Source organism: Bombina bombina, chromosome 10, assembly GCF_027579735.1.
Source record: "Bombina bombina isolate aBomBom1 chromosome 10, aBomBom1.pri, whole genome shotgun sequence".
Lineage (NCBI taxonomy): Eukaryota > Metazoa > Chordata > Amphibia > Anura > Bombinatoridae > Bombina > Bombina bombina.
In genome coordinates, this window is record NC_069508.1 from 48,352,019 (window position 1) to 48,374,780 (window position 22,762).

Below are 22,762 nucleotides of genomic sequence, written 5' to 3' on the forward strand. Positions count from 1 at the left end.
TACCTACTTATAAGTATGAATTTGTAAGTGATTTTTGCACATTCAGTGTACTTAAAGGGACATGAAACCCACAATTTTTCTTTCATTGTTCAGATAGAGAATACAATTTAAAGCAACTTTCCAATTTACTTATATTATTTAATTTGCTTCCTTCTCTTGTCATCCTTTGCTGAAAGCTTTATCTAGCAAAGCTCAAGAGCAGCAGAGAACCTAGGTTCTAGCTGTTGATTGGTAGCTGCATATATATATATATATATATATATATATCGATTGGCTCACCCATGAGTTCAGTTAGAAACCAGTAGTGCATTGCTGCTCCTTCAACAAATTATACCAAGAGAATGAACCAAATTAGATAATAGAAGTAAAATAGAAAGTTGTTTAAAATTGCATTCTCTATCTGAATCATGAAAGAAAAACATTGGGTTTCATGTCCCTTTAAGTTATGATTTATGCTGTGTATTTAACATACAAATTGTACAATTTTGATAAAATACGATTTTTGGTGAAGAATTTTTGTTACGATTTTTGATGCATCTTAAAGTGAATGTAAACTTGAGCATAGTCGCTCAAGTCATAGGAAAGAATTAAAAAAATTAATGAGACTTTCATTCATCAAAAGAGTAGGATATACTTATCTTTTGAGATTTTTACTGTGTAATGTCCGAACGATAAGCGCCGTTGCTCCGTCCGCCATATTTGTCCATTGGTTGACAGATGACTCATCTGCACTCCACTAATCGTTATTTTCCCCCCTAAACCCTCTAGGTTTTTTCCCACTTTTCACGCTCCATTGAAGTCTATGGAGGAATGCAGTTGCGATATATACGAAGTTCGGCTTCTTGCACGCGTCGGGTTTGCGTTTGTGCAAAAACGTTTTACTTTCAACTTGTAATACATTGGCTATCAAACGCGCACAGAAAGCTTACTTATAGCGAAGTTAATGTGAGTGGAAGCGCTAAATAGCGCACCATTTGTAATCTAGTTCTGCATTTTTTTAGAGCGATATACATAGCTGCAGATAAAGACCTTCAAATTATCAAAACTAATAAAAAATGTATACATATTGGGTCTTGGTTGACTCAGAAGAGGCCGATGAACACATTTTGAGATTTCTTTTCTAAAATTAGAATTTGTAGAATGTGATTATATATATATATATATATATATATATATATATACATTAATTTTTTTTTGTCATTTTACAACACTTTTTTAATTCAGTAAATAAATAGCTAGTTGAATCTGTTATCCCTTAAAAGGTCTTTTTAAGTTGAAGGAAAAAAAAAAAGTTTTCATTGATAAACCAAAAATGTTAAACATTCCCCTGTATTTTGGCAAAGATTTTCTCGGAAATCTCCGGTAGCGAAGGGGTTAAAGGGACATAAAAGTAACATAATTTATGTAAGAACTTACCTGATAAATTAATTTCTTTCATATTAGCAAGAGTCCATGAGCTAGTGACGTATGGGATATACAATCCTACCAGGAGGGGCAAAGTTTCCCAAACCTCAAAATGCCTATAAATACACCCCTCACCACACCCACAATTCAGTTTAACGAATAGCCAAGTAGTGGGGTGATAAAGAAAGGAGTAAAAAGCATCAACAAAGGAATTTGGAAATAATTGTTCTTTTATACAAAAAATCATAACCACCATAAAAAGGGTGGGTCTCGTGGACTCTTGCCAATATGAAAGAAATGAATTTATCAGGTAAGTTCTTACAGAAATTATGTTTTCTTTCATGTAATTGGCAAGAGTCCATGAGCTAGTGACGTATGGGATAGTAATACCCAAGATGTGGAACTCCACGGAAGAGTCACTAGAGAGGGAGGAATAAAATAATAACAGCCATTTTCCGCTGAAAAAATGAATACACAACCCAAATTATAAGTTTATTTTCATAATGAAAAGAAAAAACTTAAACATAAGCAGAGGAATCAAACTGAAACAGCTGCCTGAAAAACTTTTCTACCAAAAATTGCTTCCGAAGAAGCAAATACATAAAAACGGTAGAATTTTGTAAATGTATGCAAAGAAGACCAAGTTGCTGCTTTGCAAATCTGATCAACTGAAGCTTTATTCTTAAAAGCCCACAAAGTGGAGACTGATCTAATATAATGAGCTGTAATTGTCTGAGGCTTGGCCTGACCCGACTCCAAATAAGCCTGATGAATCAAAAGCTTTAACCAAGAGGCCAAGGAAATGGCAGAAGCATTCTGACCTTTCATAGAACCAGAAAAGATAACAAATAGACTAGAAGTCTTCCTGAAATCTTTAGTTGCTTCAACATAATATTTCAAAGCTCTTACCACATCCAAAGAATGTAAGGATCTCTCCAAAGAATTCTTAAGATTAGGACACAAAGAAGGGACAACAATTTCTCTATTAATGTTGTTAAAATTCACAACCTTAGGTAGAAATTTAAATGAAGTCCGCAAAACTGACTTATCCTGATGGAAAATCAGAAAAGGAGATTCACAAGAAAGAGCAGATAATTTGGACACTCTTCGAGCAGAAGAGATGGCCAAAAGGAACAACACTTTCCAAGAAAGTAGTCTAATGTCCAAAGAATGCATAGGCTCAAACGGAGGAGCCTGTAAAGCCTTCATAACCAAATTAAGACTCAGAGGAGGAGAGATTGATTAATGACAAGCTTGATACGGACCAAAGCCTGTACAAAACAGTGAATATCAGGAAGCTTAGCAATCTTTCTGTGAAATAAAACAGAGCAGAGATTTGTCCCTTCAAAGAACTTGCAGACAAACCCTTATCCAAACACCATGAAATATAAGTCTTCCAAACTCGATAATAAATCTTCCTAGAAACAGATTTACGAGCCTGTAAATAGTATTAATCAGTGAGTCAGAGAAACCTCTATGACTAAGCACTAGGCGTTCAATTTCCATACCTTCAAATTTAATGATTTGAGATCCTGATGGAATAACGGACCTTGAGACAGAAGATCTGGCCTTAATGGAAGTGGCCAAGGTTGGCAACTGGACATCCGAACATGATCCGCATACCAAAACCTGTGAGGCCATGCTGGAGCCACCAGTAACACAAACAATTGTTCCATGATGATCTTGGAAATCACTCTTGGAAGAAGAACCAGAGGCGGGAAGATATAAGCAGGTTGGTAACACCAAGGAACTGCTAACGCATCCACCGCTTCCGCCTAAGGATCCCTGGACCTGGACAGGTACCTGGGTAGTTTCTTGTTTAGATGAGAAGCAATCAGATCTATTTCTGGAATACCCCACATTTGAACAATCTGAGAAAACACATCTGGATGGAGCGACCACTCCCCCGGATGTAAAGTCTGACGGCTGAGATAATCCGCTTCCCAATTGTCTATACCTGGGATATGAACCGCAGAAATTAGACAGGAGCTGGATTCCGCCCAAGCAAGTATCCGAGATACTTCTTTCATAGCTTGGGGACTGTGAGTCCCACCCTGATGATTGACATATGCCACAGTTGTGATATTGTCTGTCTGAAAACAAATAACCGGTTCTCTCTTCAACAGAAGCCAAACCTGAAGAGCCCCGAAAATAGCACAGAGTTCTAAAATATTGATTGGTAACCTCGCCTCTTGAGGTTTCCAAACCCCTTGTGCTGTCAGAGATCCCCAGACAGCTCCCCAACCTGAAAGACTTGCATCTGTTGTGATCACAGTCCAGGTTGGACGAACAAAAGAGGCCCCTTGAACTATACGATGGTGATCTAACCACCAAGTCAGAGAGAGTCAAACATTGGGATTTAAGGATATTAATTGTGATATCTTTGTATAACCCCTGCACCATTGGTTCAGCATACAAAGCTGGAGAGGTATCGTATGAAAACGAGCAAAGGGGATCGCGTCCGATGCTGCAGTAATGAGACCAAAAACTTCCATGCACATAGCTACTGAAGGGAATGATTGAGACTGAAGGTTCCGACAAGCTGAAACCAATCTTATTCGTTTCTTGTCTGTTAGAGACAGAGTCATGACACTGAATCTATCTGGAAACCTAAAATGGTGACCCTTGTCTGAGGAATCAAGGAACTTTTTGGTAAATTGATCCTCCAACCATGTCTTTGAAGAAACAACAGTAGTTGATTCATGTGAGATTCTGCAGAATGTAAAGACTGAGCTAGTACCAAGATATCGTCCGAATAAGGAAACACTGCAATACCCCGTTCTCTGAATACAGAGAGTAGGGCACCGAGAACCTTTGAAAATATTCTTGGAGCTGTCACCAGGCCAAATGGAAGAGCAACATTGGTAATGCTTGTCTAGAAAAGAGAATGTCAGATACTGATAATGATCTGGATGAATCGGAATATGAAGATAAGCATCCTGTAAGTCTATTGTGGACATATAATGCCCTTGCTGAACAAAAGGCAGAATAGTCCTTATAGTCACCATTTTGAAAGTTGGCACTCTTACATAACAATTCAAAATTTTCAGATCCAAAAACTGGCCTGAATTAATTTTCTTTCTTTGGGACAATGAATAGATTTGAATAAAACCCCAGACCCTATTCCTGAAACAGAACTGGTATGATTATGTAACATATCTCAGCCTAATGTCACTATCCCTTTAAGAAATCCTTTTCTGACTGCTGCATTTGGGCAGTATTCACATTCAGCCTGCCTGCCTGATTAATCATTCATGCACCTGATTACCTCAGCCTCTTTTTAAGCCTTCTCAGGTCTAATGTGCCTTGCATTAACATTGAAGTTGTGATCCTGAACAGAGGTCTGTGACTGTTTCCTGCATGAACTTAGCAACTATTCCAAGATACAGCATTTCCTATTACCTATGCAAAATATCATCAAACCGCAAGTATCAAAAATATCTCCATTCTGTTTCCTGGACACAGCTACTTAACAATCTCTGAACTTTATTATAATTCAACTATGCTTTTGCTTACCATCACTCTCTAATTACAACAGCATCTTACTCAGAACTTTATAAATATTTCTCTGCTACAAGTTGTCATTGCTGAAATATCCTGCTGCAAATATGTTAACATATTCTGAACTCTGCATCTATGTGTTCAATTAAAAGCTTTCCTGTGATTCTCCAATATATGTTCAAACAGTAATTAATGCCTTAAACTTAACTTTCACCTGTGCTGCTCTGCTAATTACTGACATACAGCTCATTATAATATGTACTGTGAACCTGCAATAAACCAAGTTTGCATCTAAATGCACAAACAATAATTAATGCCTAAACTTGCAGCTTGTCTAAGTACCTGTGCAGCTGTGCTTTAACTCTGACATACAGCTTTATATAATATTATGTACTGTGAACCTGCAACAATCCTTAGTTTGCATCTAAGTGTCAAAGTTTCACCAGATTACTCTGAAGCCAGAACATTCCACTTTGCTATATTTCTCTCTCATTGAATCCTGCAGTTACTTCTATTAACTAACTATAAGTCACAGTGAACTCAGAATATATTGTATACAAATGTTGCACTCTCCATTTATTCTACAATAACTTCTAGCAACTATGAATCACAGAATATCATCTATCCACGTCCAGGATACTCTTCCCCGGGTCAGGGGTCGGTGTCTTCAAATCCCTACCACTGCCCCGAGGGTCTGTTTCCTGAGCGCATGTACACCGGATCATGACAGAATGTTAATGCCTAAAAAAGGGATCCGCAGTGGTAGTGGATGCACCGACCCTCAAAGGAAAATGAAAAATTACAACATAACTCAGACCCAAGCAATCCCTAAAGGAAAAACAGAAGATTTTCAAACTTTAAAAAATTTAAAGACACAGTACTCCCATTCTAGACAATCCTCTACTCATGTTCGTGGTTACCATTTTGGTGAAACTGATCCTGAATCTGACTATGAAAATGAAGAGGATTTAACCATAGCTTCAGCAGAAAAAATTCAGGCTTTCAAAGATTTAAAGAGACAGAACCACTTTTCTAAAATGTCATCTGTTCCTCATGTTCGTGATTACCATTTTGGTGAAACTGATTCTGAATCTGACTATGAAAATGAAGAGAATGTATCCATCGATTCAGCAGAAAAAAATCAGATCTTTAAAGATTTAAAGAGACAGGACTACTGTTCCAGAATACCATCTACTCCTCCTGTTTGTGATTCCTATCCTGATGATACTGATTCTGAGTCTGTATATGTCAACAAGGAGGATGACTTCACAGATCCAGCTGAATTGGCATTAGACTGGTATGAGCGCAACTTTAATTCGCCACAAACTCAGACAAGACCTCAACCTATTTGCTATAATGACATCCTTGGTTGTTATATTTACAACATGGATGATACAGACAGCTCCCATCATGAAACCTCTCATGGAAATACTGATCTTCCTATTTCTGATATTACCATGGATTCGTTAGATTGGACAGATTCAGAGCTGGAAGAAAGGACATCTGGTTTACAGACTGCTGTTAGGAGTAAAGGTCCTCTCAACTACTATGCTGATTTATCACATCAGAATTATGCATCCAGTGATGAAGAGGATTTCTGTTCTCAACCTTACTACAAGCCACAATGGCAGCAACCTAAGAAGCCTCATACTGGGAAGAAATCTAAGTTCTCTAAGAAAAAGAAGAAGAAGAAGAAGAAAATCCTTCTGCCCACAGAAAATCAGAAGTGCAAAGAGGAAACTCAGCCTGATTCCCCTGTTTTAGATTCTGTTGTACCAGACCCTCTCTTGCCTCCTGACACTGTCAACACCGAGCTGGATGATGTCTATAGTCACTATCAGTCTCTTCTTAAAGCATCTAATGGTATCTCTTCTCAGACTCTACAACAACTACAAAAACTGTTTCCAACTATTGAATTCTTGCATCCCTCTCATGCTGCCTCAATACCTGTAAACCCTGTGCTAGAAGCAAAAGATAATTCTGTTCCAGATATACAACCTTTCAGTTTACCAGAGATAATCCCTGGAGAATTTAGCTCTGATATTCAAACTCAAATAAGCATGCCTGCTGAACTCCAGATAACTTCTCAGTCAGAATCTTGTGTCACAATTCCTCCGCATCTACCTGAGTGTGGCATATTGCAGTACACTTCACCTTCTCAAAATTCTTCTGTTATTGCATCTAAGAAATTGTTTCCCTTGGGAGATACTTTGCATCAACCTACATTTTCTACTACATCAGTTTCCTGTACAGGAATTCCTGATACTCAATCCTGTGAGGACAACTTTGAACCAAGTTTGCAAGTGGACATTCTTGAACCTGAAACTTGTACAAAAGTTCTTCAAGAAGATTCCCCTGTGCCCATTCCTGTTCCTGTTTTCCATGATTATACTACTAAACCTGACATCAAGGTGGACTCTCCTGTTTTTGACCCTGGTATGGGAATTCCTTTGTTTAACCCAGAAATGGGTGTAATAATACTTGATCCTGAAGATAGCCATGCCCTCTACTCAGAAGCGAGTATGGTTCTTGGCTCTAAAGTGGGTCTTGTTAATTCTTCGTTTATGAACCCTGAAGAAAGCCTTGCCCTCTGCTCAGAAGAGAGTATGGTTCCTGGCTCTAAAGTGGGTTCTTTTTCTTTCTCTATAGTTGAACCTTGCCCTGGCATGGGCATACCTTCACCTGATCCTACTGAGGATATTCCTGAACCTTGCCCAGATGTGGGTACTTCTGAACATTGCCCTGGCATGGGCATTCCTTCACCTGATCCTACTGAGGATAGTCCTGAACCTTGCCCAGATGTGGGTACTTCTGAACATTGCCCTGGCATGGGCATTCCTTCACCTGATCCTACTGAGGATATGACTGAACCTTGCCCAGATGTGGGTATTCCTGAACCTTACCCTGGTGTGGACATTCATATACCTATTCTTAGTGAGAACACTTTTGATTCTGAATCCAGTAAGGAGACATTTCATTTTGAATTAGAAGATGGCAAGAACTGGACAAATCTTGCACTCTACACTCCTATCTCCTATTTTGAAGAAAGCCCTGCTATTGCGTTAGAAGTGGCTATAGCTTTTTCTTTTGGAGTATATCTAATCCTCAGCCAAGAGGTTAATTCTGAGGATACTCAAATCTCTGACCCAAAGGTGGTTAATCTGGTTATCAATCCAGAATGCTGCATCTCTATTTCTGAAGCTGAGGAAAGCCTTTTCATATCTCTAGGACTGGCTGCCTTTTCATTGGCTATATACATGGTCATCTATCATGAAGAACATCCACCTGTCTACCCTCAGAATGATTCTGTGGTAGGAAGCTCATTGTATGTTACGTTCATGCATTCTCACGATGACTACAAAAAAGTTGACTTCAAGTTTTGCTCTCATCATTGTCAAGATCTTTTGATACCTGAATTACATGGCCTTTACTTCGTCATTCAACTTTTTCAAGAGATCTCCAATCCTCCTTTCTTGATTTCCGATTGGACTCACTACCTCTATACACCTACTACCGATTCTCCATATCAATTTTGTTCTCTCTCCTTTTGGATTGTATTGGGCGCCCGGAGGTCGCCTTTAAGGAGGGGAATCTGTAACATATCTCAGCCTAATGTCACTATCCCTTTAAGAAATCCTTTTCTGACTGCTGCATTTGGGCAGTATTCACATTCAGCCTGCCTGCCTGATTAATCATTCATGCACCTGATTACCTCAGCCTCTTTTTAAGCCTTCTCAGGTCTAATGTGCCTTGCATTAACATTGAAGTTGTGATCCTGAACAGAGGTCTGTGACTGTTTCCTGCATGAACTTAGCAACTATTCCAAGATACAGCATTTCCTATTACCTATGCAAAATATCATCAAACCGCAAGTATCAAAAATATCTCCATTCTGTTTCCTGGACACAGCTACTTAACAATCTCTGAACTTTATTATAATTCAACTATGCTTTTGCTTACCATCACTCTCTAATTACAACAGCATCTTACTCAGAACTTTATAAATATTTCTCTGCTACAAGTTGTCATTGCTGAAATATCCTGCTGCAAATATGTTAACATATTCTGAACTCTGCATCTATGTGTTCAATTAAAAGCTTTCCTGTGATTCTCCAATATATGTTCAAACAGTAATTAATGCCTTAAACTTAACTTTCACCTGTGCTGCTCTGCTAATTACTGACATACAGCTCATTATAATATGTACTGTGAACCTGCAATAAACCAAGTTTGCATCTAAATGCACAAACAATAATTAATGCCTAAACTTGCAGCTTGTCTAAGTACCTGTGCAGCTGTGCTTTAACTCTGACATACAGCTTTATATAATATTATGTACTGTGAACCTGCAACAATCCTTAGTTTGCATCTAAGTGTCAAAGTTTCACCAGATTACTCTGAAGCCAGAACATTCCACTTTGCTATATTTCTCTCTCATTGAATCCTGCAGTTACTTCTATTAACTAACTATAAGTCACAGTGAACTCAGAATATATTGTATACAAATGTTGCACTCTCCATTTATTCTACAATAACTTCTAGCAACTATGAATCACAGAATATCATCTATCCACGTCCAGGATACTCTTCCCCGGGTCAGGGGTCGGTGTCTTCAAATCCCTACCACTGCCCCGAGGGTCTGTTTCCTGAGCGCATGTACACCGGATCATGACAGATTACCCCTGAAAGCTGCAGGTCTGAAACACACTTCAGGAAAGCCTGAGCCTTTACTGGTTTTGCTGGGCTGTGTGAGAGAAAAAATCTTCTCACAGGAAGTCTTACTCTGAATCCTATTCGCTACCCTTGAGAGACAATACTCTTAATCCATTGATTTTGGACAGAATCTGCCCAAAAGTTTTGGAAGAATCTTAATCTTCCCCCTACCAGCTGAGCTGGAATGAGGGCCGCACCTTCATGCAGACTTGGGGGCTGGCTTTGGTTTCGTAAACGGTCTGGATTTATTCCAACTTGAAGAAGGTTTCCAATTGGAACCAGATTCTTTGGGGGAAGGATTAGATTTCTGTTCCTTATTTTGTTGAAAGGAACTAAAACTGTTAGAAGCTTTAGATTTACCCTTAGGTCTTTTATCCTGAGGCAAAAAACTCCCTTCCCCCCAGTGACAGTTGAAATAATCGAATCCAACTGAGAACCAAATAACTTATTACCTTGGAAAGAAAGAGAGAGTAATCTAGACTTAGATACCATGTCAGCATTACAATATTTGAGCCACAAAGCTCTTCTAGCTAAAATAGCTAAAGAAATAGATTTAACATCTATTTTTATTCTTATTATTATTATTATTTATTATTATTTATTATTGATATCAAAAATGGCATCACAGATAAAATGATTAGCATATTGAAGCAAACAAACAATGCTAGACAAATCAGGATCCACTTCCTGTTGCGCTAGACTTTCCAACCAAAAAGTTGATGCAGCTGCAACATCAGCCATAGAAATGGCGGGCCTGAGAAGATAGCCAGAATATAAATAAGCTTTCCTTAGATAAGATTCAAGTTTCCTATCTAAAGGGTCTTTAAAAGAAGTACTATCTTCCATAGGAATAGTAGTATGTTTAGCAAGAGTAGAAATAGCCCCATAGCCCCATCAACTTTGGGGATCTTTTCCCAAAACTCCAATCTAACTGCTGGCAAAGGATACAATTTTTTAAACCTTGAAGAAGGGATAAAAGAATTACCAGGCCTATTCCATTCCTTAAAAATCCATTCCATTCCTTAGAAATCAGTGCCAATATCTGAGGAAGGATCTTCTGAATCAGATAGATCTTCATCAATGGAGGATAATTCAGTATGTTGTCGGTCATTTTAAATTTCATCAACTTTATGAGAAGTTTTAAAAGACCTCTTACGTTTATTAGAAGGCGGAATGGCAGACAAAGCCTTCTGAATCGCATCAGCAATACAATCTTTTATATTCACAGGTATATCATGTACATTTGATGTTGAAGGAACAACAGGCATAGTACTATTACTGATGGATACATTCTCTGCATGTAAAAGCTTATCATGACAACTATTACATACCACAGCTGGAACTTTAATATCTCAACAAATTTACAACAAATGCACTTAGCTTTGGTAGAACTGTTATCAGGCAGCAGGGTTCCAACAGTGGTTTCTGAGACAGGATCAGATTGAGACATCTTGCAAATGTAAGAGAAAAAACAACATATAAACAGCATAGCCCTCTGACATAGAAAAAGGCAAGAGGCATATAGGAATGGGGTTTCTAAATAATGAAATTAATTTGTGGCAAGTAACTTAAATTATTTGGCACAACGTAACTGAAATTTTTTTGGCGCTAACAACATCCGGAAATGACACACTCGCGTCATTAAGACGCAACCTTGTTCAAGGAACTCAGCGTCAATTAAGACGCCGGAAATTACGAATTTGCTTCATCGGACGTACCTTCGCGCCAAAAAATTATCGCGACAAGAATTACGCAATAAAATCTGGCATTTTGCGCCCTCGCGAGCCTAATTTTGCCCGCAAAATTTTAATGAAAAAAGCAGTCAACTTGAAAAAAGACTAAACCCCAGGTAAGAAAAATATTTCCTGAATATGTTTTTCCCCAAATATGAAACTGACAGTCTGCAAAAGGAAATAAACATAAACCTGACTCATGGCAGATATAAGTACAATACATATATTTAGAACTTTATATTAATGCATAAAGTGCCAAACCATAACTGAGAGTGTCTTAAATAATGAAAACATACTTACCGAAAGACACCCATCCACATATAGCAGATAGCCAAACTAGTACTGAAACGGTTATCAGTAGAGGTAATGGAATATGAGAGTATATCGTCGATCTGAATAAGGGAGGTAGGAGATGAATCTCTACGACCGATAACAGAGAACCTATGAAATAGATCTCCCGTGAGGAAAACCATTGTATTCAATAGGTGATACTCCCTAAACATCCCTCTGGCATTCACTGTACTCTGAGAGGAACCGGGCTTCAAAATGCTGAGAAGCGCATGTCAACGTAGAAATCTTAGCACAAACTTACTTCACCACCTCCATAGGAGGCAAAGTTTGTAAAACTGAATTGTGGGTGTGGTGAGGGGTGTATTTATAGGCATTTTGAGGTTTGGGAAACTTTGCCCCTCCTGGTAGGATTGTATATGATAGTGATTGCCTATTCAGTCGGGCAGAACTATGCTCACCTTAAAAAACTATCCCAACGGTTTTGTGTACAATAGGTCAAAAAATAGGTGGCGCAAGTGAATGCTGTTCTGACTAATAATGGTGTAAAATGTATTTCAGATTCCTTGTGTGTCTGATAATGTTCTCACCTTACATAGACTGTATTGAAATTTCAAGTGTAAATGGTGTCTCTCCAGGACAATAAAGCTTCTAGATTCAAATTCTATAGTTTAAATATATATATATTTATTGAATAAAAGATTCTTGTTTATTAAATGAACGATTCTTATATATGAGATCAAAATAATGATGATCTATTCACAAGTGATAATCAGTTGACAATTTAAAACATTTGGTAAAATATAAAATATGATAGTACAATATTAAAAACACCGGTGTTCATCATAAACAAAAAACTATAAAAACTCAAATTGAGATAATATAAGCAAGCAGGTGTACTCAGAAGATAAAACCAAAAAATAAACAGAGGAGACTCATGTACCTCTAAGCGTATGACTATCAAAAAACATATATAAATGCATATATGAGTATATGAACCATATGTCTGGTATCCGTTAAACTAGCGTATATATATACTTCACAGATGTATAAGGGTTAAGCACATATTATACAGTTCCTTATTGCTTAATGTTCTGGCAAAACATGGGGTGGTTATCCTTCCGTCAAAAATATATTTGAGCCAATGTATATTGAAACAAGTGTGGCAAAATGTAGCCAGTAATATGTAGCTGCAGTGTTATTTCTTAGATTTCAGCGTCTCTGTTTTTTAATCAGAGGTAGGTTTACATACGGTTTTTAGCTTGGTGTAGCGATTCCTTCCTTAAAAACAGTGCACTGTTGACGTCTTCCCTCTGCTGTGCAGAAAAAGCCGGTGGAGTACTAAGTCCCTTAGCCTCCGTTTACCAGCTGTGTTGGTAGTTGTTTCCTTAGATTCGTTGTTTACCCAGTAATGGGCCTTGATGGTATTCTTATGAGCTCCGGTCACAACTTGCTTCTTTCTTTGTGAGTGTATAACCCAGACTCGGTCTTTATTTTCACCGGTCTCCTTGCTGTTATCACAGCTGACAAAGTTCTCCTCTGGAGCTGAGTTGTTTTGGCTCACTTCTTAATTTCAAGTGATCAGGTTTCTACGCGTTTCGGCGTTCTGCCTTTCTCAAGATACCTGATTGAACCACCTGTAGCCTTTTTATCTGGATCTCCCATGTTCCATCTCTTCAGCTTAACCCTTCTGAGACAGGATCAGATTGAGACATCTTGCAAATGTAAGAGAAAAAACAACATATAAACAGCATAGCCCTCTGACATAGAAAAAGGCAAGAGGCATATAGGAATGGGGTTTCTAAATAATGAAATTAATTTGTGGCAAGTAACTTAAATTATTTGGCACAACGTAACTGAAATTTTTTTGGCGCTAACAACATCCGGAAATGACACACTCGCGTCATTAAGACGCAACCTTGTTCAAGGAACTCAGCGTCAATTAAGACGCCGGAAATTACGAATTTGCTTCATCGGACGTACCTTCGCGCCAAAAAATTATCGCGACAAGAATTACGCAATAAAATCTGGCATTTTGCGCCCTCGCGAGCCTAATTTTGCCCGCAAAATTTTAATGAAAAAAGCAGTCAACTTGAAAAAAGACTAAACCCCAGGTAAGAAAAATATTTCCTGAATATGTTTTTCCCCAAATATGAAACTGACAGTCTGCAAAAGGAAATAAACATAAACCTGACTCATGGCAGATATAAGTACAATACATATATTTAGAACTTTATATTAATGCATAAAGTGCCAAACCATAACTGAGAGTGTCTTAAATAATGAAAACATACTTACCGAAAGACACCCATCCACATATAGCAGATAGCCAAACTAGTACTGAAACGGTTATCAGTAGAGGTAATGGAATATGAGAGTATATCGTCGATCTGAATAAGGGAGGTAGGAGATGAATCTCTACGACCGATAACAGAGAACCTATGAAATAGATCTCCCGTGAGGAAAACCATTGTATTCAATAGGTGATACTCCCTAAACATCCCTCTGGCATTCACTGTACTCTGAGAGGAACCGGGCTTCAAAATGCTGAGAAGCGCATGTCAACGTAGAAATCTTAGCACAAACTTACTTCACCACCTCCATAGGAGGCAAAGTTTGTAAAACTGAATTGTGGGTGTGGTGAGGGGTGTATTTATAGGCATTTTGAGGTTTGGGAAACTTTGCCCCTCCTGGTAGGATTGTATATCCCATACGTCACTAGCTCACGGACTCTTGCCAATTACATGAAAGAAAATAATGTTCAACTCTCATGATTCAGATACAACTTTCAATTTTAAGAGACATTTTAAATTTCTTCTATTAGGAAATGTGCTTTGTTCTTTTGGTATCCTTTGTTGAAAAGCATGCATAGGTAGGTTCAGAAGGAGCTAGCTGGTGATTGGTGGCTACGCACATATGTTTTTGTCATTGGCTCACCAGATGTGTTCTGCTAACTCTTATTGCTGCTCTTTAACCTGCAATAAGTTGCATAGTAGCAATAGTACAATAATAAAATGCTCTAAAAAATTAGTTTTGTTGTTGCATTTCTATGTTTCTTTAATCACAAAATATCTGCACATAAAGGTACGTTAACCCTTTTGTGCCGGGGTTAACGTGTCTACATCGGAACAACTGTTCCGATGTAAACAAATTGAAATCTCGCAATTGTGCGCCTGATCACGAGATTTCAATGATGGGATTGCATCAGGGGGGCGTCCCTCTAATGCTAGGCACGCCCTCCAGACCCTGAACCCATCAGGAAAGCACCAGTGGCTTCAGGAAAGCCAAGCGATTAGGACATTGTATTCCGTCCTTCGGCGCTAAAGCCCAGCAAAATTTAGACGGAATACAACGTCCTAACGGCGTTAAAAGGTTAAACTGCTTGGCACAACTACAGAAGCAGGATTACTAGTCACTATTCTATTGTTTTTTTTCCACCTTACTGGTGCCAGGTAGTGAAGCTCCGCCTCCTTATACTGTTCGCTGCCATCTTGTAGCGCAAGTATTCTTGCACAGTGCGCATTCACAGATCAGTGACGCTGACAGCTTTTTGATAGCTGTATGTCTCATTGCTGGTCCTGAAGGCAAACTGCCCCTGATCCAATCAGCAGAGCTAGCACAACCCAGCTCAGGGGAGATTCTCTAAAGCTCACTGCTCAGGGGAGATTCTCTAAATAAAGCTCTCTGCTCAGGGGAGATTCTCTAAATAAAGCTCTCTGCTCAGGGGAGATTCTCTAAAGCTCTCTGCTCAGGGGAGATTCTCTAAATAAAGCTCTCTGCTCAGGGGAGATTCTCTAAAGCTCTCTGCTCAGGGGAGATTCTCTAAATAAAGCTCTCTGCTCAGGGGAGATTCTCTAAATAAAGCTCTCTGCTCAGGGGAGATTCTCTAAAGCTCTCTGCTCAGGGGAGATTCTCTAAAGCTCTCTGCTCAGGGGAGATTCTCTAAAGCTCTCTGCTCAGGGGAGATTCTCTAAATAAAGCTCTCTGCTCAGGGGAGATTCTCTAAAGCTCTCTTCTCAGGTGAGATTCTCTAAAGCTCTCTTCTCAGGTGAGATTCTCTAAAGCTCTCTGCTCAGAGGAGATTCTCTAAAGCTCTCTGCTCAGAGGAGATTCTCTAAATAAAGCTCTCTGCTCAGGTGAGATTCTCTAAAGCTCTCTGCTCAGAGGAGATTCTCTAAAGCTCTCTGCTCAGGGGAGATTCTCTAAAGCTCTTTGCTCAGGGAGATTCTCTAAAGCTCTCTGCTCAGAGGAGATTCTCTAAAGCTCTCTGCTCAGAGGAGATTCTCTAAAGCTCTCTTCTCAGGTGAGATTCTCTAAAGCTCTCTGGTCTGGTGAGATTCTTTAAAGCTCTTTGCTCAGGGAGATTCTCTAAAGCTCTCTGCTCAGGTGAGATTCTCTAAAGCTCTCTGCTCAGGGGAGATTCTCTAAAGCTCTTTGCTCAGGGGAGATTCTCTAAAGCTCTCTGCTCAGGTGAGATTCTCTAAAGCTCTCTTCTCAGGTGAGATTCTCTAAAGCTCTCTTCTCAGGTGAGATTCTCTAAAGCTCTCTGCTCAGGTGAGATTCTCTAAAGCTCTCTGCTCAGAGGAGATTCTCTAAATAAAGCTCTCTGCTCAGGGGAGATTCTCTAAAGCTCTCTGCTCAGAGGAGATTCTCTAAAGCTCTCTGCTCAGAGGAGATTCTCTAAAGCTCTCTTCTCAGGCGAGATTCTCTAAAGCTCTCTGGTCTGGTGAGATTCTTTAAAGCTCTTTGCTCAGGGAGATTCTCTAAAGCTCTCTGCTCAGGTGAGATTCTCTAAAGCTCTCTGCTCAGGGGAGATTCTCTAAAGCTCTTTGCTCAGGGGAGATTCTCTAAAGCTCTCTGCTCAGGGGAGATTCTCTAAAGCTCTCTGCTCAGGGGAGATTCTCTAAAGCTCTCTGCTCAGGGGAGATTCTCTAAAGCTCTCTGCTCAGGGGAGATTCTCTAAAGCTCTCTGCTCAGGTGAGATTCTCTAAAGCTCTCTGCTCAGGTGAGATTCTCTAAAGCTCTCTTCTCAGGTGAGATTCTCTAAAGCTCTCTGCTCAGGGGAGATTCTCTAAAGCTCTTTGCTCAGGGAAGATTCTCTAAAGCTCTCTGCTCAGGGGAGATTCTCTAAAGCTCTCTGCTCAGGTGAGATTCTCTAAAGCTTTCTTCTCAGGTGAGATTCTCTAAAGCTCTCTGCTCAGGTGAGATTCTCTAAAGCTCTCTGCTCAGGGGAGATTCTCTAAAGCTCTTTGCTCAGGGGAGATTCTCTAAAGCTCTCTGCTCAGGGGAGATTCTCTAAAGCTCTTTGCTCAGGGAAGATTCTCTAAAGCTCTCTGCTCAGGGGAGATTCTCTAAAGCTCTTTGCTCAGGGAAGATTCTCTAAAGCTCTCTGCTCAGGGGAGATTCTCTAAAGCTCTCTGCTCAGGGGAGATTCTCTAAAGCTCTCTGCTCAGGGGAGATTCTCTAAAGCTCTCTGCTCAGGGGAGATTCTCTAAAGCTCTCTGCTCAGGGGAGATTCTCTAAAGCTCTCTGCTCAGGGGAGATTCTCTAAAGCTCTCTGCTCAGGTGAGATTCTCTAAAGCTCTCTGCTCAGGTGAGATTCTCTAAAGCTCTCTTCTCAGGTGAGATTCTCTAAAGCTCTCTGCTCAGGGGAGATTCTCTAAAGCTCTTTGCTCAGGGAAGATTCTCTAAAGCTCTCTGCTCAGGGGAGATTCTCTAAAGCTCTCTGCTCAGGTGAGATTCTCTAAAGCTCTCTTCTCAGGTGAGATTCTCTAAAACTCTCTGCTCAGGTGAGATTCTCTAAAGCTCTCTGCTCAGGGGAGATTCTCTAAAGCTCTTTGCTCAGGGGAGATTCTCTAAAGCTCTCTGCTCAGGGGAGATTCTCTAAAGCTCTTTGCTCAGGGAAGATTCTCTAAAGCTCTCTGCTCAGGGGAGATTCTCTAAAGCTCTTTGCTCAGGGAAGATTCTCTAAAGCTCTCTGCTCAGGGGAGATTCTCTAAAGCTCTCTGCTCAGGGGAGATTCTCTAAAGCTCTCTGCTCAGGGGAGATTCTCTAAAGCTCTTTGCTCAGGGAAGATTCTCTAAAGCTCTCTGCTCAGGTGAGATTCTCTAAAGCTCTTTGCTCAGGGGAGATTCTCTAAAGCTCTTTGCTCAGGGGAGATTCTCTAAAGCTCTTTGCTCAGGGGAGATTCTCTAAAGCTCTTTGCTCAGGGGAGATTCTCTAAAGCTCTCTGCTCAGGGAAGATTCTCTAAAGCTCTTTGCTCAGGGGAGATTCTCTAAAGCTCTCTGCTCAGGGGAGATTCTCTAAAGCTCTCTGCTCAGGGAATATTCTCTAAAGCTCTCTGCTCAGGGAAGATTCTCTAAAGCTCTCTGCTCAGGTGAGATTTTCTAAAGCTCTCTTCTCAGGTGAGATTCTCTGAAGCTCTCTGCTCAGGTGAGATTCTCTAAAGCTCTCTTCTCAGGTGAGATTCTCTGAAGCTCTTTGCTCAGGTGAGATTCTCTAAAGCGCTCTGCTCTGGTGAGATTCTCTAAAGCTCTCTGCTCACGTGAGGTTCTCTAAAGCTCTCTGCTCAGGTGAGATTCTCTAAAGCTCTTTGCTCTGGTGAGATTCTCTAAAGCTCTCTGCTCAGGGGAGATTCTCTAAAGCTCTCTTCTCAGGTGAGATTCTCTAAAGCGCTCTGCTCTGGTGAGATTCTCTAAAGCTCTCTGCTCACGTGAGGTTCTCTAAAGCTCTCTGCTCAGGTGAGATTCTCTAAAGCTCTCTGCTCTGGTGAGATTCTCTAAAGCTCTTTGCTCAGGTGAGATTCTCTAAAGCTCTCTGCTCTGGTGAGATTCTCTAAAGCTCTTTGTTCAGGGGAGATTCTCTAAAGCTCTCTGCTGAGGTGAGATTCTCTAAAGCTCTCTGCTCTGGTGAGATTCTCTAAAGCTCTATGCTCTGTTGAGATTCTCTAAAGCTCTCTGCTCAGGGGAGATTCTCTAAAGCTCTCTGCTCTGTTGAGATTCTCTAAAGCTCTCTGCTCAGGGGAGATTCTCTAAAGCTCTTTGTTCAGGGGAGATTCTCTAAAGCAGTGTTTTTCAACCAGTGTGCCGTGGCACACTAGTGTGCCGTGAGATATCCTCAGGTGTGCCGCGGCAGAATGACAACAGTGTGACATATTTTTTAAACTTTGCTTGTTTTTTACTCCCAGTGCAGGTGTAGTTTGTAGGAGGCATGGCATAACAGCACAATACATACAGTATGTGTTTGTTTGTGTGTATGGGTATATATATGCTGTATTAGGCTACAATGTGTAATTTTTTTTAAATTTTGGGATGGTGGTGTGCCACAGGATTTTTTAATGTAAAAAAGTGTGCCACGGCAAAAAAAAGGTTAAAAATCACTGCTCTAAAGCTCTTTGTTCAGGGGAGATTCTCTAAAGCTCTTTGTTTAGGGGAGATTCTCTAAAGCTCTTTGTTCAGGGGAGATTCTCTAAAGCTCTTTGTTTAGGGGAGATTCTCTAAAGCTCTTTGCTCAGGTGAGATTCTCTAAAGCTCTTTGCTCAGGTGAGATTCTCTAAAGCTCTCTGTTCAGATTAGATTCTGTTAAGCTCTCTCCACATGTGAGATACATTTTGGCGTGGAATATATAATATCTTAGTAAACTAATCAAAACTGTAGGATTGTGTGAGTAATTTTCCATCTAATTTTTTGTTTCTTATGCCAACCCCACATCCTCCCCCATGGCTGCAGCTTTTATTATTATAATTAGGGGATGAGCAGTGTAGGCAAATAGAAGTGACTGCTCTCCCCATCTAATATATATACTATATACATATATATATATAGTGTGGTGAAGAGAGAATTTTTAACCCATTTAGATTAAAACGATCTTGAGAAACCCTACTATGTATAGCTGTAATGTGAGTGAGCTGTATAAAATCAGTTAGGGAGAGTGGTTTACTGCAACAGAAATATAACCAGTTGCTTGATACTGTATATATATATATATATATATATATATATATATATATATATATATATATATGTGTGTGTGTTCCCATTGTTTATAATAAGTCTGCAATATTTTAGCCAGGTTGATACAATTTCTCTATAATATTGAAATTCTGAGTTTTATTTATTTAGCTGATTCAAACAAAATCATATTTTATCACACATAAATAAAGAGAGATTCCTCTCTGTTCAGTTTAAACAGACAACAATTTCTGGACAAGATATTAGATGTCCAGCACTCTTACTCGTGTCACCTATTTATCCAAATTGTTTTTCTGTCAAGATGAATCTGAATCTGCGTTAGTCAATAATAAAGGATTGTTTATACATTAGATTAGTTTGAACAGCAATATCCAGACTCATGTGTTCGTAGCTGCTGTGATTCACAGTTTGAAAACTCGCATGTTGACAGCTATTACTGAAGATAATGACTGAATTCTATTAAATCTGCAGTTTCCTTTGCAGACAAAAAAAAAAGAAAGAAAGAGAAAAACAAAACGGAGAAATGCATTAATAGTTTTCATGACATATTATTCCTCAAGGAAAATGTAATTGTCTTTAAAATGTAATTAAAGGGACACTCAAGTCAAAATTAAACTTTCATGATTTAGATAGAGGGTGCAATTTTAAACAACTTTCCATTTTACTTCCATTAACAAATTGTGCACAGTCTTTTTATATTTACACTTTTGAGTCACCAGCTCCTACTGAGCATGTGCAAGAATTCACAGAATATACATATATGGATTTGTGATTGGCTGATAGCTGTCACATGATACAGGGGGGGAGTGGAAATAGACAGAACTGAAATGTGTCAGAAAAAAATCTACTACTGATTTGAAGTTCATACAAAGTGCTATTGCATTGTCTTTTTATCATGCATTATGTTGATTATGCAAATCTACTGTATCCTTTAAGCATAGTAAAAGAAAACCCAGTGTACTTTCATTATCAATATTGACTGCTTTTCCTGGAATTTACCTCCTGCAAATTGTGTTTATTTTCCCACTGCCTTTAAAAACACTTGATCAGCACTTGAGACCATCTGTATTTGTACGTGAAAGGATATGAAACCCAAAAACTTTATTTTGTGAATCAGACAGAACATACCATTTTAAAACAAATGTCCAATTTACTTCTTTTATCAAATTTGCTTAGTTCCCATAATATTCTGTGTTGAAGAGATACCTAGGTAGGCATCTGAAGCACTGCATGACAGGAAATAATGCTGCCCTCTAGTGCTCTTGGAAATTGATACCATTCTTGGAAAACTGCTGCTACATAGTGCTCCAGAAATGGTCTGGCTACTAAGCTTACATCCCTAAAGTTTTCCCTCTGCATCATGTGACAGCCATCAGCCAATCACAAAATGCTTATACATATTATATTCTGTGACTTCTTGCACATGCTCAGTACCAGCTGGTACCACAGAAAGTGAGTATATAAAAGGACTACGCACATTTTGATAATGGAAGTGAATTGAAAAATTGTTTAAAATTGCTGCTCTATCTGAATCATGAAAGTTTAATTTTGACTTTCATTTCACTTAATTGGGCTCAGCAATGCTTTTCTAGGGCTATGCCACTGAACTGCAAAACAATTTTGCTATCAAAATGATAGTTTGAAATGCTTTTAAAGGGACACAAATGTAAACATTTTCATGATTCAGATAAAGCTTTCATTTTTTTTTAAAGTTCATATTATTTCTAGTATCAAATTGACCTTGTTTTCTTGGTATCCTTTGTTGTGCACTATCGGCGAGATTACGAGTTGTGCGCTAAACAGGGTGAGAAAATAACGCCAAAAAATTTGCATTATTGCACTCTCTATCGCGCTACCATTACAAGTTACTGAAAAACCTCCTTGGACTGTGCGTTATGGTGCGTTAAGTTCCATACCGCACAAAAGACGAGGGCTGAGTTTACGTGCTCGTGTACGCTTTCCCCCATAGACATCAATGGGGAGAAAGTGCCCCCCACATCGCCAACACTATAATAAAGTATTAACCCTTAAACCTCCAGCCCCCCACATCGTAACTAATAGACTAAACCTATTAACCCCTAAACCTTCAGCTCCCCACATCGTAACTACTAAACTAAACCTATTAACCCCTAAACCTTCAGCTCCCCACATCGTAACTACTAAACTAAACCTATTAACCCCTAAACCTTCAGCTCCCCACATCGTAACTACTAAACAAAACCTATTAACCCCTAAACCGCCGGCCCCCCACATCGCAAAACACATTGCTAAACTAAACTATTAACCCCTAAACCTAACATCCCCCTAGCTTTAAATAAAAATTACAATATAACTATCTTTAAATAAATAAAAACTTACCTGTGAAATAAAAAAAAATAAGTTTAAACTATAAATTAACCTAACATAACTATTCTAAGGAGAAACAAACAAACTACCAATTAAAAACCTAAATTTAAAATTTAAAAAACCTAACATTACGAAAAAAAAAAATCTAACATTACAAAAAATAATAAACACTTAATTATGAAAAATAAAAAACTCTAAGATTGCAAAAAATAATAAACGAAATTATCAAAAATAAAAACAATTACACCTAATAGCCCTATAAAAATAAAAAGCCCCCCCAAATAAAAGGGCCTTTTGTAGGGCATTGCCCTAAGTTTAACAGCTCTTTTACCTAGAAAAAATACAAAGTCCCACCAACAGTAAAACCCACCACCCAACCAACCACCCAAAATAAAAAACCTAAGTCTAAAATAAACTAAGCTACCTATTGCCCCTAAAGGGGCATTCGTATGGGAATTGTCCTTTAAAGGACATTCAGCTCTTTTACTGCCCTTAAAAGGGCATTCAGCTCTATTACAAGCCCAAAGCCCTAATCTTAAACCCCCCCCAAAAAACAACAGCGCTAACCCCATAAAATCTACTCACGGTTCCTGAACTCCTGACATCCATCTTTATCCAGGCGGCGAGAAGTCTTCGTCCAGGCAGCAACATCTTCATCCATCTTGGGTACGTCTTCTATCTTCATCCCGGCGGCACAGAGTGGAGCTATCCTGGTGGGCGATGACATCCTGTGCGGAGCATCTTCTTCATACGATCACTGCCGTACACTGAAGTTGAATGCAAGGTACCCGTTTCAAAATGACGTA

General features: G+C 39.2%; 1 protein-coding gene across 1 annotated transcript in view; it reads left to right on the forward strand.

Moving 5' to 3' along the window:
* RWDD3 (RWD domain containing 3) overlaps nt 1–22,762 on the forward strand; it is a 66,105-nt gene that overhangs the window by 11,163 nt on the left and 32,180 nt on the right. The window lies entirely within an intron of this gene.